The 17143-nt window shown below is 45.7% G+C and overlaps 1 long non-coding RNA gene across 1 annotated transcript; it reads right to left on the minus strand.

Annotated features, from left to right (window-relative positions):
* LOC108636786 lies at positions 349–3887 on the minus strand. The gene is made up of 3 exons (XR_001918585.1): positions 3661–3887; positions 1741–1806; positions 349–1181 (listed from the first exon to the last, which is right to left on the minus strand). It is a non-coding gene; the product is annotated as an uncharacterized LOC108636786 (long non-coding RNA).

Below are 17143 nucleotides of genomic sequence, written 5' to 3' on the forward strand. Positions count from 1 at the left end.
CGGTAAAAGGGATGCTTGCTGATGCCGTTGTTGGGAACACTGAGAGGGAGACAGGACAGAAGAGAGTGAGGCAGGTGCCCCAGGAGACAAGTGCCCCAGGAGAAGGACTCCACCCACCAGTGCTGCTTGCAAAGATGGAAAACGAGTCCACGAGCCAGGAAATGCGGGGGCCTCTCAAGGCTAGAGGGCTTCCCCGGCGGCTCAGCGGGCAGAGAGCCCACCTGCAATGCAGGAGACCCAAGAGACGGGTTCGATCCCGGGGTGGGGAAGATCCCCCGCAGAAAGAAATGGCAACCCGCTCCAGTACTGTTGCCTGAAAAATCCCATGCACGGAGGAGCCTGGTGGGCTACAGTCCAAAGGGTGGCAACGAGTTGGACATGGCTGAGCGCACACACTGTTGGCTCGAGGCGGGAAAGACAAGGAAGCAGTTTCTCCCCTGGAGCCTCCAGAGAGGGCCACAGGGAGACCCGCGCCAGACCTCCGACCCGCAGAGGTGCGGGGTCACGAGCTTGCTGTGTATACCACTGGGTTTGCAGTGGTTTGTTGCCGCAGCAACGGGAAGCTCCCTGTAGACTTTGTCGTGCTGCGTGTCGGTCATTTGGAAAACGATGGTTCCCTGGGTTACGTGCAGAGTTTTCCAATGCCGACATGCTTCCTTACACAGTCCCAAAGAGCCGCTGTCATTAACATCACGCTTTGTCAGAAAACTCTTCAATTATTAGGGAGCTTTCCAGTACTCAGAGCAGCTATCCACAATTTCCACTTGAAAACTCTTACTTTACCATTGGCAACAAGTGTTGTCAGCTGCTTCCCTTGAAGCCACAGATTCACTTCATGCGCTTCTGAAAAATGTCTTCCAAATACTGAACTCTGAACAGCCAGCTTGTCTCTCGGTGGTTCTTGCAGAAAGTAAACGGGGCTCCAGCTGGATTAACTGACGTGAACAAAGGAAGACACGGTGGCTCCTCAGGCCTCAGGCTCGTCTTTGTCTCAGGCTCTGACGCCCTCTGCCTCCCTTCCTCCGGCCACATCCGCCACTATGCCCTCCGCTCCCTCAGCCGAATTTCCCGCCAGACTTCCTCTTTTCTCATTTTCCTTCCTCTGAACTTGTCAGAACCCGTCTCTTTAAAATGAGGCCTTCTGACAGACTCACAGACTTAAAGAACGCATTTATGGTTACCTAGGGAAAGGATGGGGAAAAAGGATCGTTAGGGAGTTTGGGAAGGTCATGTACACACTGCTATATTTAAAAAGGATACCCAACAAGGACCTATTGTCCAGCGCAGGGAGCTCTGCTCAGTGTTACATGGCAGCCGGGATGGGAGGGGAGTTTGGAGGAGAATGGATACATGTGTATGCAAGGTTGAGTCCCTCCACTCTACCTGAAAATATCACAACACTGCTAATCGGCTCAACTCCAATATAAAACAAAAATCTAAAAATACAATAACATTAAGCCTTCTGAGCATCCAGGGACCAAACCCTTCATTTTTCATATTCCCTGGGATAAAGCCGAATTATGAGTAGTAGCAAATTTTTTCCCAAAGTAACTGAAGAGCCTCACAGATTTGCAGAGGTATTTAATATCGTCATGCAAACTGATCAACAAGGTCGCCCTGACTTATATCGGCTAGTTCAGATGCTTGTCAGTGAAGGTCAGGCCCAGCATTTGATGAAAACTGCTAGTTGGGAAAATCCTGAAAGGTGTCTAGAATGGGGAGACCAGCCCCCTGACTTACTGTATGATCCGGTTCAAGCAATCTCTAGGCGACTTCGCCAAGCAATTCTTAAGACTTTTTCAAAGCCTGTAGATTGAGACCAAGTTTAAGCTTGCACACAAAAATCTGATGGACTGTTCACGATTGTTATAATTGACTTCAGAATGTTTCTAAAGAAAACTCTGGTCTTTCTTCAGATGCTGACTCCACCTGGGTAGTTTTAATTCTGTTTATTAATAGGCTGAGCCAAGACCTTTCTAGTACAGAGGACCAAGGTGGAACAGGAGGCCTTGTCCACTGCAGATTTAGTCCATCTGACGAGTCAGCCCTCCCATATTCTGGGTGAGTCACCTCCAAGGAAGACCACCAGAATTCTGTTAATAAACCTTCAACTCCAGCAAACGAAGGCTCCTAAGCAAAACCCAAACCCTCCTAGTTTCTGCTGTTACTACAAGAGCCAAGACATTGGAAAAGCAATGGTCACAAATGTAAGCATGACAGGTGCCTTCAGCTCTCCAACCAGCCTCTCCAGGGTCCTCCAGCAAAATTAGCTGCACTCCTCACACTGAGGTTCCAGCAGACCCCTCAGAATCTCTCCCAAGAATCAATCAACACCCTAGAAGGAAAGAGGCCCTTCAAGGTATGCAGCCCGCAGAAGATTACTAGGCTCAAGGTCTCATTATCCCTTGCCTGAGCTCCTGAAACTCCCATTTTACCACGAGAAAACCTCAAGGCTAAGGGTGGAGGCTTATCCAGTACCTCCGAGCCATAAACATTACTATCCCTGGACACCCTGCTATTTCTAACCCTCATGTGTTACAACATCCATTCCCAATGGAAGGACGCTCTCTTCTGTAGCTGATTACACAGCACATTCTTTAGAATTCCAGCTGATGAAGCTAGCCAATGCCTTTTTGTTTTCAATCAGGAAGAAAACAATTTGCCTGGACAATAATGCCTCTTTTTTGGAGGCATTTTACTGAGACTTTTACTGAGTTTTTTACTCAGTAAAAAAGCTGAGAGTTTTATGGAGAGTTTTACGGAGAATCCTTCCTATTTCTCACAAATTCCACAGGCTGATCAGAATGATATGAAGTTCCCTAGGGCTCTCCTGTGTTGTAATACGTGAATGCTTTGCATCTTTGATCTCTTTCTAAAGCCGCCCTGTAAAAAGCATCCTCCTGCCAAAGCTTTGAGGTTTAATCACATGTGTATTCGAGCTGTATGTTAGAGTCACTTCCTATTCCTGTGCAAAAGGAAGATGGCTTGATTTTCTAGAAAAACAGTTAAAACTAACAGAAATACAGCAGTGTTGAAAATACTTTATGAATTTCCAACTATGTGCAGCAACTTTCTCATATTTAAAGCTAGAATAGCATGTGAAGCAATAGATACTGGGTCAGTTTCATGTATTGAGCATTTATTGTATGGAGCAATGAGCTATGCAAGAATTAAGTGTTAAAAATGTAAGTGACCAAATTGTTAAATATTAAATTGAGGGTGAAAGGGCTCAGTCGTTTCCACAAGAATGTTCTCCCACAATTGATTTATGAATTAGTACCATCTTGCCTCAGAATATTTTAATTTTACCCAGTGAAATTAACTGCAGAGTTAATCACTAAGTAGAATGCATCTTTCCTTTTGGGTTTTTAACACGTTCTTTTTGGTTAAATTTCAAGAAGCTACAGTCATGTGATTTCATTTGGAAGTAATGTCAGTCTTCATGAGAGGTTTATGCACACACACGCACGCGCGCACACACACACACGCACACACAAAGTAATATCTTTTGACAGCAGCTAAAATGCTTCTGTCCAGATTTGCTTCTAAACCCAAGTAATTCTCTTTCAAAAAGCAGCCTTATATGCGCTTTTAAAACCCCAATGATGAGCCGGGAAATACAGCTCTGAATTAATTAAATTATATAAAACTGATACAAACCATAAGGTGCAGAGAATTCAATTTTCCTCTCTGTTGGTCAAGGTAACTGTCCTAAAAGTCACTCAAATGTCTAAGCAAACTGGAACAGAAGTAGAAAGGAAAGCTATAAAAAAGACCAAGGGTGAAAAAGATTCACAGATTTTTTTGTTTGTTATCCGGTTTTTCTCACCAAACCTTGCCTGTGAGATATACACTCACGCACATACACATGTGCTCGTACATGTGTGTACATGCTCATACATGTGTGCGTGCTCATACATATATGTGTTGCTCATACATATATTTACGTGCTCACACATATACGTACATGCTCATACATACATGCACATGCTCTCACACATATGCACACGCTCATACATATGTGTGCGTGCTCATACATATACGTGTGTCTCATACATATATTTACATGCTCACACATATGTGTACGTGCTCATACATATGTGCGCATGCTCTCACACATATGCACACGCTCATACATATGTGTGCATGCTCATACATATACGTGTCTCATACATATATTTACATGCTCACACATATGTGTACGTGCTCATACATATGTGCTCATGCTCACACATATACGCACACGATCATACATACATGTGCATGCTCATACATATACGTGTGTGCTCATACATATATTTACATGCTCATACATATACGTGCATGCTCATACATACATGTGCACGCTCACACATATACGTACATGCGCTGTGTGTGCTGATGAAAAAATGCCCATTCTAAGCATTATGACCCGGCAGTCATTTCACTTACCTATTTACTCAACGAATTTATTCCCTACCCTGCCAGGTATCCATTTTGGGAGAATAAATACAAAAAGACAATGCTCTCTTTCCTGAAGGTGTTCGTGGCCTACTAAGAGACAAACATTTGTAAATTATTTACGAATAATAAATAATTGTAGGAATGCAGTAAATGTTATAATAAAAGTGTGGGTTACGTGCTATGTGGATGCAGGACAAAAGAAATGGCTGAGTTGCCTATGAGACATGGATGGCTTCTCAGAGTAGACAGCCTGCGAGCTGAATCTTAGAAGGAGAAGTTTCTAGGCGGGTAACCCAAGGGTGTTCTGAGTTAAGGCGACAGAGAGAACTGAGAAATCATGCTGTAATCAGGGCACTCGAGTGACAGCTTAGCATGGCTGAGAGCGGAATTCACACTGAGAATGAAGAGAAATTAGGTGGAAGGGGGCTGTTGACCTGAAACAAATAGACTGCCAGAAGTCTCTCCAGCAAAGATGGGTTTATTCAAGACCAGCAGAGGTTTGTAGTTTGGGATCTGCAGCCATGATGTGAGGTGCGGCCACATACAAGGCCCTGCACAGCTTCCACAGAGAGGAAGAAGACGCTGGCGCCTGCGGGGGTCGGGGTGGGAGGCTGCACGGTAGCAGAGAGTCCGTGGCTTTTTCTTGGCTGAATCCTTGCCAGGAAGAGAAGGAATCTTTCTCTTCCTCTTGGGCTCAGCCACCAATCCTCGCAGGAAGTAAGCGCTCCTCCTTCTCGTCTCCCAACCAATAAATTGAGGTTTCTGTGTACTAGTTGCTGGCAACGGAATGAAACACCAACACTGCAGAGTGGTTTGAATCTTTATATTCTAACACTTGCTTCTCACAGCTGCTTTATTTTATATCCCTTGTACAACAACCTACAGGGCAAGTTGCCAAGCACTATGATTCAGAGACTATACAGTGCGCAGGCGCAGGGCGAGATAACCTTTACCTTGACTTATTTACTGCAGCTAAGACTTTGTTTTGGGGAACTTCCTTACCAACTTAGAATCCGTTTTGTCCCTGGGTCTGTTCCTTTTGAGGAATCAGAGAAACATCCTTGTGTGCAAGAAATGTTCTTTTCCCACGGGAACGAACAGAGGATTCTTAGCTGAACATCTCGTTTGCAAGAATGTTCAGCCCTGGTTGAGGGTCTCATTTGCAAGCACTTCTCAACCTTCTTCATACCTTGTTCCCTACCCTAGTCTTTTACATTTCCCCAATTTGATCAAGATCTTTTTCTGAAAGCATCATGGATCAAGAGCCAGTGTTCTAGTCTCAGTGGATGTTTAGCCACTGAGTAAATTTTTTATCAGAAAGTACCTTTCAGGGTGTCGGGTCCCAGGTCAGAGGGAAAGTTGCAGAGACTGGAAGTGTACTGAGGTCAAAACTGAGTAACAAAGATGGCTAGAGGGAGAGAGAACTCTCAGACACTTTTTATCAAAGTCTGTCTGTCATCAAGGTCATAGGCCCTGGAGATCTTCTACAGCATCCTGTCCTCATCAGAGGTGTGGAGATGAACTTCCAGCAGGCAGGGTCCACATATCTTGGGAAGCCTGTCTCACCAGACATCTGCTTGCATTCTGGGAAATCTCCGCTTCCAGGTCCTCCGATGATGTGCGGTTCCGGCCAGTGTTCACTGCTTCTGTTTAGGTGAGTCACGTGAACCCAACCGTCTGTTCTTTGAAGATTGGTGGCACAAGCGTTGATTAACAATACTTGATAGGGACCTCTCCAGTGAGGTGGAAGAGAGTTCTTCTGGAGGTATCTTTTCCAATAGACAGAAGCTCCAGGTTGCAACATGTGATGCTTAAAATCTTTGTTTTTTGAGAGCATACTGTGAAGATTGCTTTACCAAAACATGGTTATAGAAACAGTTAGGCTTTTGCAATATTGAAGTGTCTCTCCTTTTCTCATTTGTGGGTCAAAAGGAGCAGGCATCGCGCGTGCTGGCTCCCTGTGACTACCTCAAAGGTTGGGAGGTTGTAAATTCCAAACAGAAGGGATCTGAGATTTAGAAGGACCAGTGGCAGACTTTTGGCACAACGTACTTTGCTAATTGAGTCTTAGTGATGCCATTGGCACAGTCTATTAAACCAGAGGATTGAGGGTGGTTGCAAACCCAGCTGAACAACACAGACTTGTCAATGCACCTGTCCAGTAAAAGGGGCTCCTCCACCATTGTATAGTCTGAGAGGAGGTCCCCTGATCTGAGAGGAGTTCCCCTGGTCTGAGAGGGGTCCCCTGGTCTGAGAGGAGGCCCTCTGATCCGAGAGGAGGCCCCCCGATCTGAGAGGAGGCCCCCCGATCTGAAAGGAGGCCCCCAGTCTGAGAGGAGGCTCCCCGGTCTGAGAGGAGGCCCCCTGATCCGAGAGGAGGCCCCCTGATCTGAGAGGAGGCCCCTGGTCCAAGAGGAGGTCCCCTGGTCTGAGAGGAGTTCCCCTGGTCTGAGAGGAGGCCCCCTGATCCGAGAGGCACTCCCCTGGTAGGGACAATCTTTTCTGAAGGGGTTTTAGCAACAGAAGAGGCAGCAGCCTGTCTGCAAGGGAAGACTCCAGTCCAGTGTGAAGACATAGAGCATGGCTACGCTAAAGCATGCTTATATCCAAGAGACGAGAGAAGTCATACGAAACCCACATGCCAGCTCTTGAATGATCCATTCAGTTCAGTTCAGTTACTCAGTCGTGTCTGACTCTTTGCGACCCCATGAATCGCAGCATGCCAGGCCTCCCTGTCCATCACCAATCCCCAGAGTTCACTCAGACTCACGCCCTTCGAGTCAGTGATGCCATCCAGCCATCTCATCCTCTGTCGTCCCCTTTTCCTCCTGCCCCCAATCCCTCCCAGCAGGCACTTTTAAATGTCCGGGGGCAGTGTGAACAGCTCCCCTTGGATTGTACTTTGGACAAGTGGGACAGGGCGGGGAGGTAGTTTTCAAGACCTTTTTAATGTTTCCCCACCTAGATTATAACAGATGCCACTTTGCCAGTAGACCAGTGGTCTGATGTGATCACCCAGGGGTCACCCAGTGGTGAGGAGTGAGAATTTTAGAGTCTCTGGTAGAACTGGTTCATTTGGTCCAAACCAGACCTTTCATTAGCAAATGAACAACTATTTAATTTCCAATCTTGTTTCCCTTTTCTAAGGCCCCTTATTGGTCTTCGCTAGCCAGTTTTCCTAAGTTGTCATTTGGAGAAGCAGCCCTTTAGGTCATGACCGACGTTTGGCTTTTGTGTCCTTTCAAGGGAAGCATTCCTTGCAGAAATATTAACAAGGAGATGTCCTCTAGCTTCCAGAGGGTCAGGTGTAGAATGCCCTGGAGTCTTAATAAAACCTAAAGTGGTAGGTTAAAGTATCGTACTTAATAATTCCTGACCATAGGAGCCATTTTTAACTTCACTCCCACTGTAAGGAAGGAAGCCACACTGCTTTCCCAACGTTCCAGGATCATGACCTACTTCAAAAGTATTACTACTATCAGTGTAAACGTTGCAGTTTTGTCCTCGGCTAAAGTACAGTTCAGCCTGTCAGGCTGAAGCAGCCACAGGTACTTGTTCTTGCCACAAACAGCATCAACAGCAGTTGCAGCAGCGCACAGAGCGTAGAATCTGCCATCATCATCTTTTAAGTAAGAACCATCCATGAGCTAGGGGACACTAACTGGCACTCGGGTGAAATTCCCTGTCGATTATCACTAGGACTCAGGAGGTAGTCTGCTGGCATTGAACGCTCATGAGGTACGCTGTCAGTGTAGCAGCGGAGAGAAGCAGCTAGGTTAAGGTTACTTTGACAAAGAGTCATATGTGGGGTAGTTAACAATATGACTCCTTAAGAGGTGAGGGCTGAAAAGTGTTGAGTATGGTGAGAATTCAAGACGGCTTCTGCTACATGGGGTACAGCTATGGTTAAAGGGAATCCACTGGGATTCTTTCAGTGGCTTTTACCAAAAGGTAAAGGCAACGATGGCTCTAAGGCAAGGAGATATTTCCATTCCAGAGGCTCTAGTTTGAGGCTTTAATAATATTCTGGGTCAACTGATGGTCCCCGTGTTCTCAGTAAGTACCCAAGGGCATTCCCTTCCTTTTCATGTACGATAAGGAACGTGATAATTGACTGTGTGGATGACAACAAACTGTGGAAAATTCTGAAAGAAATGGGAATACCAGACCACCTTACCTGCTTCCTGAGAAATCTGTATGCAGGTCAAGAAGCAACAGTTAGATCCCGGCATAGAACAATGGACTGACTGGTTCAAAATTGGGAAAGGAGTACATCAAGCCTGTATATTGTCACCTTGCTTATTTAACTTATATGCAGGGTACATCATGCGAAATGCCGGGCTGGATGAAGCACAAACGGGAATCAAGATTGCCAGGAGAAATATCAGTAACCCAGATATACAGATGACCCTACCCTTATGACAGAAAACAAAGAGGAACTAAAGAGCTTCTTGATGAAACTGAAAGAGGAGAGTGAAAAAGCTGGCTTAAAACCCAAAATTAGAAAAACTAAGATCATGGCATCTGGTCCCATCACTTGATGGCAAATAGATGGGAAACAATGGAAACAGTCACAGACTATTTTTTTGGGCTCCAAAATCACAGTAGGATGCTGACTGCAGCCATGAAATTAAAAGACACTTGCTCCTTGAAAGAACAGCTATGACCAACCTAGACAACATTTTAAAAAGCAGAGGCATTACTTTGCTGACAAAGGTCTGTAGAGTCAAAGCTATGGTTTTTCCGGTAGTCATGTATGGATGTGAGAGTTGGACCATAAAGAAAGCTCAGTACCGAACAACTGATGCCTTTGAACTGTGGTGTTGGAGAAGATTCTTGAGAGTCCCTTAGATGGCAAGGAGATCCAATCAGTTAATCCTAAAGGAAATCAATCCTGAATATTCATTGGAAGGACTGATGTTGAAGCTCCAACACTTTGGCCACTTGATGTAAAGAACAGACTCATTGGAAAAGACCCTGATGCTGGGAAAGATTGAAGGCAGGAGGAAAAGGGGACGACAGAGGATGAGATGGTTGGATGGCATCACCGACTCAATGGACATGAGTTTGAACAAGCTCCGGGAGTTGGTGATGGACAGGGAAGCCTGGCATGCTTCCGTCCATGGAGTTGCAAAGCCTTGGACACGACTGAGCGACTGAATTGAACTGAACTGAACTGAACTGAAGGGTAGGTAGGTTCATCAAACTTTCTTTTAAGGCCTTGAAAGCCATGTCATCCAGTTATTCCCATAAATTTGGGTGGGGGTTGTTACTGTTGAGTAAACATATAGAGGTTTGGATCTAAGAGAGAAATTTGGAATTCAATTTTGGCAATAGCAAACTAGCTCAAGAAAACCTAACAGTTGGCAGTTAGTTTTAGGTTTGGGAGAACGTAGGACCCCGTGAAGTCTCTCTGCATCTAGGTGCCTGTAGCGTGTAGCCCTTGATCTAATATCAGAAGCCAGAATATCAAACCCAGGTTCAGGCAAGTTAAGTTTTTCCTTTGCAAACTTATGTCCCTTTATAGTGGGGTTGACCAAATATAAATGATATTCCAGAGGTTCTCTCATTAAGAATGTTTTGTCTTAAATAATGCTGTTTTAAATATAGGTGTAAACATATATTTGTATACATAATATATATGGATTGAGAAAAAGCCTAGTGAAAACTCTGAAAAGATTATTTTCGAATGTTTTATAATTACCACATGCTACTTTAGTAAACAGAAATGCAATTAAAAATTAAAATCTAGAAATATGACACTTTTAAATTCACACATCTTAGCGCTCCTAGAATATTGGGCACAGTGCTGAAAATCAGGTATAGAATTCTCACCCAAAGTAGGAGTATAATCTGTTCTTGCCTTGTTTAGTCGCTAAGTCAGGTCCAACTCTTTGGGACCCATGGACTGTAGCCCACCAGGCTCCTCTGTCCATGGGGTTTCCTGGGCAAGGATACTGGCGCGGGTTGCCATTTCCTCCTCCAGGGGATCATCTGACCCAGGGATCGAACCTGCATCTCCTGATTGGCAGGCGGATTCTTTACAACTGAGCCACCTGGGTAGCCTATATAAAAATGTTAAATCGACCCTCCAAATCAAAACCTTTCAAGGTGCATGAAATGAATGACTATATGCCAGACTAATACTCTAAAAAAAATAACATTTGGAGGTCAGAGTCTGCCACATGAGGTTCACTACACAATATACACTGAACATAAGAAGCTAACAAATGGGAAAGTATAAACAATTATTTCAAGCATTGCAATAGCTTCATTGAATACAAAATACTTTTAAAGTAAAATGAAAACTTTACCTTATAGCATATTTTGTCTAATAAAAATATTCATCTTTAAGATTTCTTTTACTTATCATTTTTCAAAGTTAGTTTTAATTTTGTCCTAAGTGACTCATGAATAGTTTCCAGAAGTAGCCTCTTTCAACTTCACTCGCTGTTTCTGCAGATAGTTAACCTTCCTCATTCTGTGTTTATACTTATATCTCTCTCTGGATCACTCTAAGAAGTTTTTAATGGAAGATAAAGATTTAATGGCCTATTTAATCATCTTTGGAGAAGGAAATGGCAACCCACTCCAGTATTCTTGCCTGGGAAATCCCATGGACAGAGGAACCTGGTGGGCTACAGCCCATGGGGTTGCAGAGTCGGACACAACTGAGCGACTTCACTTAGTCTTCTTCCCAAATTTTCCTCTTTCCTGCCATGCAGTAAAAATTAAAACAATGCTAATTTACCTTATACAAAAATATAAGTACTTTTCCCTGTGAGACAAGCTGTATGATTCTATTTCTTCTTTCTTTCTTGTCCAACGTTTGCTTTCCCTAGAGTTAAGATTTTAGCAGTCTTCTATCACTTCTTCTTAGGCTCACCCGAAGAATTATGTTTAAAAACAAAACCAACTGCTGTTTCCAAATGGCCAAGCCTGTTGCATATTGGGTGCTTGTTAGGTTGGGCTTCCTGGAGTCACCTTATCATTCCACTCCAGGGTGAACAGGCATCTTCTTCACCCTTCTGCGCACCTGTTCTCCCATGGCTTCTGTTTACTTCCCACTTCTGCCATATTTGTGTCTTCCTCCCCACAGCCAGGAAAAATCCTCCACTTTTAAGGATCTGTGTGATTAGACTGTGCTCAGCTACTCAGCAGTGAGGTTGTGACCAAGTCGTTTGCGACTCCATGGACTATAGGCCACCAGGCTCCTCTGTCTATGGAATTCTCCAGGCAAGAATCCAGGAGTGGATTGCCATTTCCTCCTCCAGGGGATCTTCCTGGCCCAGGGGTCAAACCCACATCTCCTGCATTGCAGGCAGACTGTTTATCACTGAACCACCTGGGAAGCCTAGTGATTACATTAAACTCACCCAGCTGATTCAGGATGTTGCCAGATTTCTAGTTTAATCACCTCTGCTTGACAAGGAAACACACACACAGGCTTTTGGGGTTTAGTTTGTGGATAACTTCAGGTACCCATTATCCTGGCCACCTTAGATATCTTTTAGTATCTATTTTTTCTCACTTCTTTCTCTTAATGCATTATTAGTTATGTTCATTTGCTCTTGGGTTATTTTTTTAAAAACTCGTACAAATGTTTAATTCTTCACTGAGTCTGTCACTTCCTTTCTGAGTTTTCTAAATCTGACACACGTTGCTTTCTATATCTTATGCCATTCTTTGTGTCTGCTGTTAATCTCAAACAATAAAACGGCCAATTATTTTACCAACAAAACCAGTTTATTCAAGAGCAGCAAAGACTCGCTGTGGGAGACAGGCAGCTATGGTGAGCCACATGCAAGCCCAGGAAAGCCAAGCAGAGAGAACTCTTTTCGAGGGAAGGGGAAGTGGGGACGGGACTGTAGCAGACGAAATGTCCCCTAGAGGAGGTTAGCTGTAGAGCGGCTGCTCATTGGCTGAGTCGTGAGAGTCTCTCATTGGCTGAGCTGTTGCCAGGCGAGGGGAGAACTCTTCCTCCTTCCTCACCATGCCCGAGGGAGATGGCAGGAGCGTCTCTCCCTGCTGGAGCCTGTGTTGCCCTTCAGTGGTGTGCGCGTGAGAGCTCCTCCTCTGGCACCCTACACGTGAGGGGGTGTGGTTTCCCGTGACTAATTTTCCCGTTCATTTCTTTAAAAATATCAGATTAGCATTCTCACCTATTTTGGGGGCACGACTTTCTGGCTTCTGTAGAGCCCAGAGAGGAAGGTAGAAGACAGCGCCCCATCTAGAGCCCAGCCCCAAGGCCAAGCGGCCCGGGTCCCCAGCACCTCGGCTGCACGCCCACATCCTGCCTGCTCAGCGTGGGAGGGTGACCTGAGCGCAGAGGTGGGGTCCGTGGGGCCATTCTGGAGGAGGGCGCCCAGATGCTAAGATTAGGAAAAGCGTGAGGAAGGATGGATGAAGCAGCTGTGATACATGTACGCAATGGAGTATTACTCAGCCACAGAAAGGAAACGCATTTGAGCCAGTTCTAACCAGGTGGATGAACCTAGAGCCTCTTACACAGAGTGAAGTAAGTCAGAAAGAGAAAAACAAGGACTGTATATTAGCGCATCTAATCTGGAATCTAGATAGCTGGTACTGCCGACTGTATGTGCAGGGCCGCAGTGGAGGTGCAGACACAGGCACCCGGCTTGGGGACTCGGCGGTGGGGGGAAGCGCAGGGTGGGACCAACGGAAAGAAGGGCACACATCACCGCGTGTGAGACAGACAGCCGGGGGACTCGCTCTGTGACTCAGGGAGCGCAGTCCCGGCGCTCTGCGAGAGCCTAGCGGGGGCGCCCCACTCCAGTACTCTTGCCTGGAAAATCCCATGGACGGAGGAGCCTGGTAGGCTGCAGTCCATGGGGTTGCGAAGAGTTGGACACGACTGAGCGACTTCCCTTTCACTTTTCACTTTCACGCATTGGAGAAGGAAATGGCAACCTACTCCAGTGTTCTTGCCTGGAGAATCCCAGGGACGGGGGAGCCTGGTGGGCTTCCATCTATGGGGTCGCACAGAGTCGGACATGACTGAACCGACTTAGCAGCAGCAGCGGGGGCCGGAGGCTCCAAAGGGAGGAGGTGCGCATACACCCATGGCTGATTCACGCTGATGCGTGGCAGAAACCACCGCTATATCGTAAAGCAGTTATCCTCCAACTAAAATGAATACATTTTAAAAAGTTGAATGAAGATACTTGCACTGCGCAGCCTCATAAAATGCTTATTAGTTACAAGGGCAAACACAATAGTTTGACAGTGGGGAAGCTCATAAACACCACTTAACCAAGAGCCCTGGTCCGGTCAAGCAGCCCGGACAAAGTCCCGTCGACTGGCCGCTCATCAACGGCACTGGCGTTCTCAGGATGAGGGCAGCAGGGTCAGCGCCTGGTGAGATCCTCTCGCACGCCTGGTGGACTGCGTGTGTCTCCCAGCCATCCGGGCAGAGCTGGAAGAGAGCTGAGAGCTCCCTCAGGCCTCCCGCTACCTCCCAAAGGCCCACCCCACCCCATCACAGTGGAGGTCAGGATTGCAATGTATGAATCTGGGGGGAAGACGTGAACACTCAGACCACCGCACCAAGTGACCAAACTCTGCATCCCCAGTGATGGGACAAACTGCCACTACACGCTTTTAACATGACGAACTGAGGATACAGCACTTACGTGGTGTTCTTGCCAAAAATGCATAGTCTAAATCTAAGATGTCGTGAATTCTAATTAAAGGACGTTCTGCAGAAGACCTAACCGGTACTCTTCAAACACAGCAACGTCACGACAGACCAGAAAGGCTGGAGCCACTCTGGATAATGGGAGAGCGAGGGCACTTGAGCAGTGATGACTCGGACTGAATCCTGAGCTGGGAACAGTGTCTGCTGCTGGGGATATGTTCAGAGCACCTGGAAAGTTTGACCGTCAACAGGAGAGGAGGGGCCTGGCTGGCTCACGGCTCATCATGAAACACTGAAGAATCCTGCAAACTGGTTGTCGCTGTTGGTAACTTAAAATCAGCCTCAGTGAGCCATACACCACGGAAATCGGCAAATGTTCAGAATTAGGACGGCCCACCCCTCGCCCCACCAGCCTGCCAGCCGACAGTCGTATGGTAGCAATGGTCAGTTTCCTGATCAGAATCTCTCTACCGTGTGGGGCAGAGTTCTTATTCTCAGGAAGTCCACAGTGAAGTGTTTGAGGGTAAAGGGACCCAGTGTCTGCCCCTCACTCTCAAATGGTTCCGAACAGATCAATGAACTGATCAATATATAGGTATACCCTGACAGGTGATAGATACGATGATACGGTTAATACAGCAAGATGGTGACCATTGGTAAATCTGGGTACATAGGTCTGTCACACTCTGTAAGTTTTAAGTTGAAAACCGAAACCAGAACCCTCTAGCACCTGATATGCTTTGGCTGTCAAGTCTCGGATACATGGCTGACTTGCCAAACTCACAGAGGAAGTAGATCTTCCGCCCAAGGCTCTCAGAGCAGCTTGAAGTGGCCTTTCTTAAAGACTTAAAATTGTCCTTATATTTTCTCATAATAAGATGAATGTGTGAATACCTTTCTCTTAAAAATAACTTGTTCCACATACATTTCTGTCAAAAGCAAAATTATTTTGCTTCGTGTTGGCTTTAGAGTTTCATTGGGCAGTTTCACTGGGTTCTGAACACAACGCTACTAAGAGCTGGCAGTGGCTGCAGCCCGTGAGAAAGAGGTCTTGTGTTAAGAGGCAAGAGGAATTTAACCCGGACCAAAAACCTTACAGAGGGTGGGCCACAAGGTTGGTCACTTGCGGCTACCTCACACTGAGGTTAGGGTGTTGTTCTACAACGTGATTGCTCAACACGGGTTTGACTGACGCGCTAAGCCTGACAGCACTTTGCCGTGGGATGCTCTGGGCACTGAAGGATGTTCCGCAGCGTCCCTGGCCTCCACCCACGGGACCCCAGGAGCAGGGAGCCCTCTCCCCATCAACCAGAATGTTTGCAGATGTCCCCAAGGAGGGCAAAACGCCAGTCGAGAACCACTATTTTAGAGTCAGAAGTATAGAAAAGGCAAAAGCGAAAAGAAGAGGTTGCTCTGTATATAGACGCACGTATATATGAAAGGTGTTTTAAGGGGCTAGTTCTTTCAGTGAATATATCCTGATCTTTGTATGTTGTATATACATTATTCTTCTTGTGTACTTTTTAGATTCACCAATTTAATCAGCCTAATTTTCTGTCTCTCCCATGTTTAGAGAGCAAATTCACACCCATTTTGGACTTATAATTGTATCAATGTGCACGCACACACGCATACACTTAGTCACGTCTGACCCTTTGTGACCCCACAGACTGTAACCTGCCGGGCTCCTCTGTCCATGGGATTCTCCAAGCAAGAATACTGGAGTGGGTGGCCCTTTCCTCCTCCAGGGGACTTTTCTGACCCAGGAATCGAACCAGGATCTCCCATGTCTCCTGCAATTGGTAGGTGGGTTCTTTAACACTCAGTTCAGTTCAGTCGCCCAGTCATGTCCAGCTCTTTGCGACCCCATGGACCGCAGCATGCCAGGCCTCCCTGTCCATCACCATCTCCCACAGCTTGCGCAAACTCATGTCCATTGAATCAATGATGCCATCCAACCATCTCATCCTCTGTCATCCCCTTCTCCTCCTGCCTTCAATCTTTTCCCAGCATCTGGGTCTTTTCCAATGAGTCAGTTCTTTGCATCAGGTGGCCAAAGTATTGGAGTTTCAGCTTCAACATCAGTCCTTCCAGTGAACACCCAGGACTGATCTCCCTTAGGGTAGACTGGTTGGATCTCCTTGCAGTCCAAGGAACTCTCAAGAGTCTTCTCCAACACCACAGTTCAAAAGCATCAATTCTTCAGTCCTCAGCTTTCTTTATAGTCCAAATCTCACATCCATACATGACCACTAGAAGAATCATAGCTTTGACTATATGGGCCTTTGTCGATAAAGTAATGTCTCTGCTTTTTAGTATGCTGTCTGGGTTGGTCATAGCTTTTCTTCCAAGGAGCATGTGTCTATTAATTTCAGGGTTGCAGTCACCATCTGCAGTGATTTTGGAGCTCACGAAAGTCTCGCACTGTTTCCCCATCTATTTGCCAGGAAGTGATGGGAACAGATGCCATGATTTTAGTTTTCTGAATGTCGAGTTTTAAGCCAGCTTTTTCACTCTCCTCTTTCACTTTCATTAAGAGGCTCTCTAGTTCCTCTTCACTTTCTGCACCTCTGAGGTCATTGATATTTCTCCTGGCAATCTTGATTCCAGCTTGTGTTTCATCCAGCCTGGCATTTTGCATGATGTACTCTGCATGTAAGTTAAATAAGCAGGGCGACAATACACAGCCTTGATGTACTCCTTTCCCAGTTTGGAACCAGTCTATTGTTCCATGTCCAGTTCTAACTTGCTTCTTGACCTACATACAGATTTCTCTTTACCATTAGTGACACCTAACTTCTATAATAGTATTAAATTCTATTCCCTTCAGTTACATCTAATGATTCTAATTAGTTAATCTTAGCTCAGATATAGTGATCAAATTCTGAACTTCGGCATCAAAGGTATTTAACTAATGGGTTAAAATAATGAATCAAAATAGTAACAACAATTCACAGTAATTTTTAAAAATCTCAACTCTTCAAGAAGCTTCTGAAACACCAAGAATGCAAGTTTCCAAGGTGTGAACGTACTGTGCACTGA

The sequence above is a fragment of the Capra hircus genome, chromosome 9, assembly GCF_001704415.2.
Source record: "Capra hircus breed San Clemente chromosome 9, ASM170441v1, whole genome shotgun sequence".
Taxonomy (NCBI): domain Eukaryota; kingdom Metazoa; phylum Chordata; class Mammalia; order Artiodactyla; family Bovidae; genus Capra; species Capra hircus.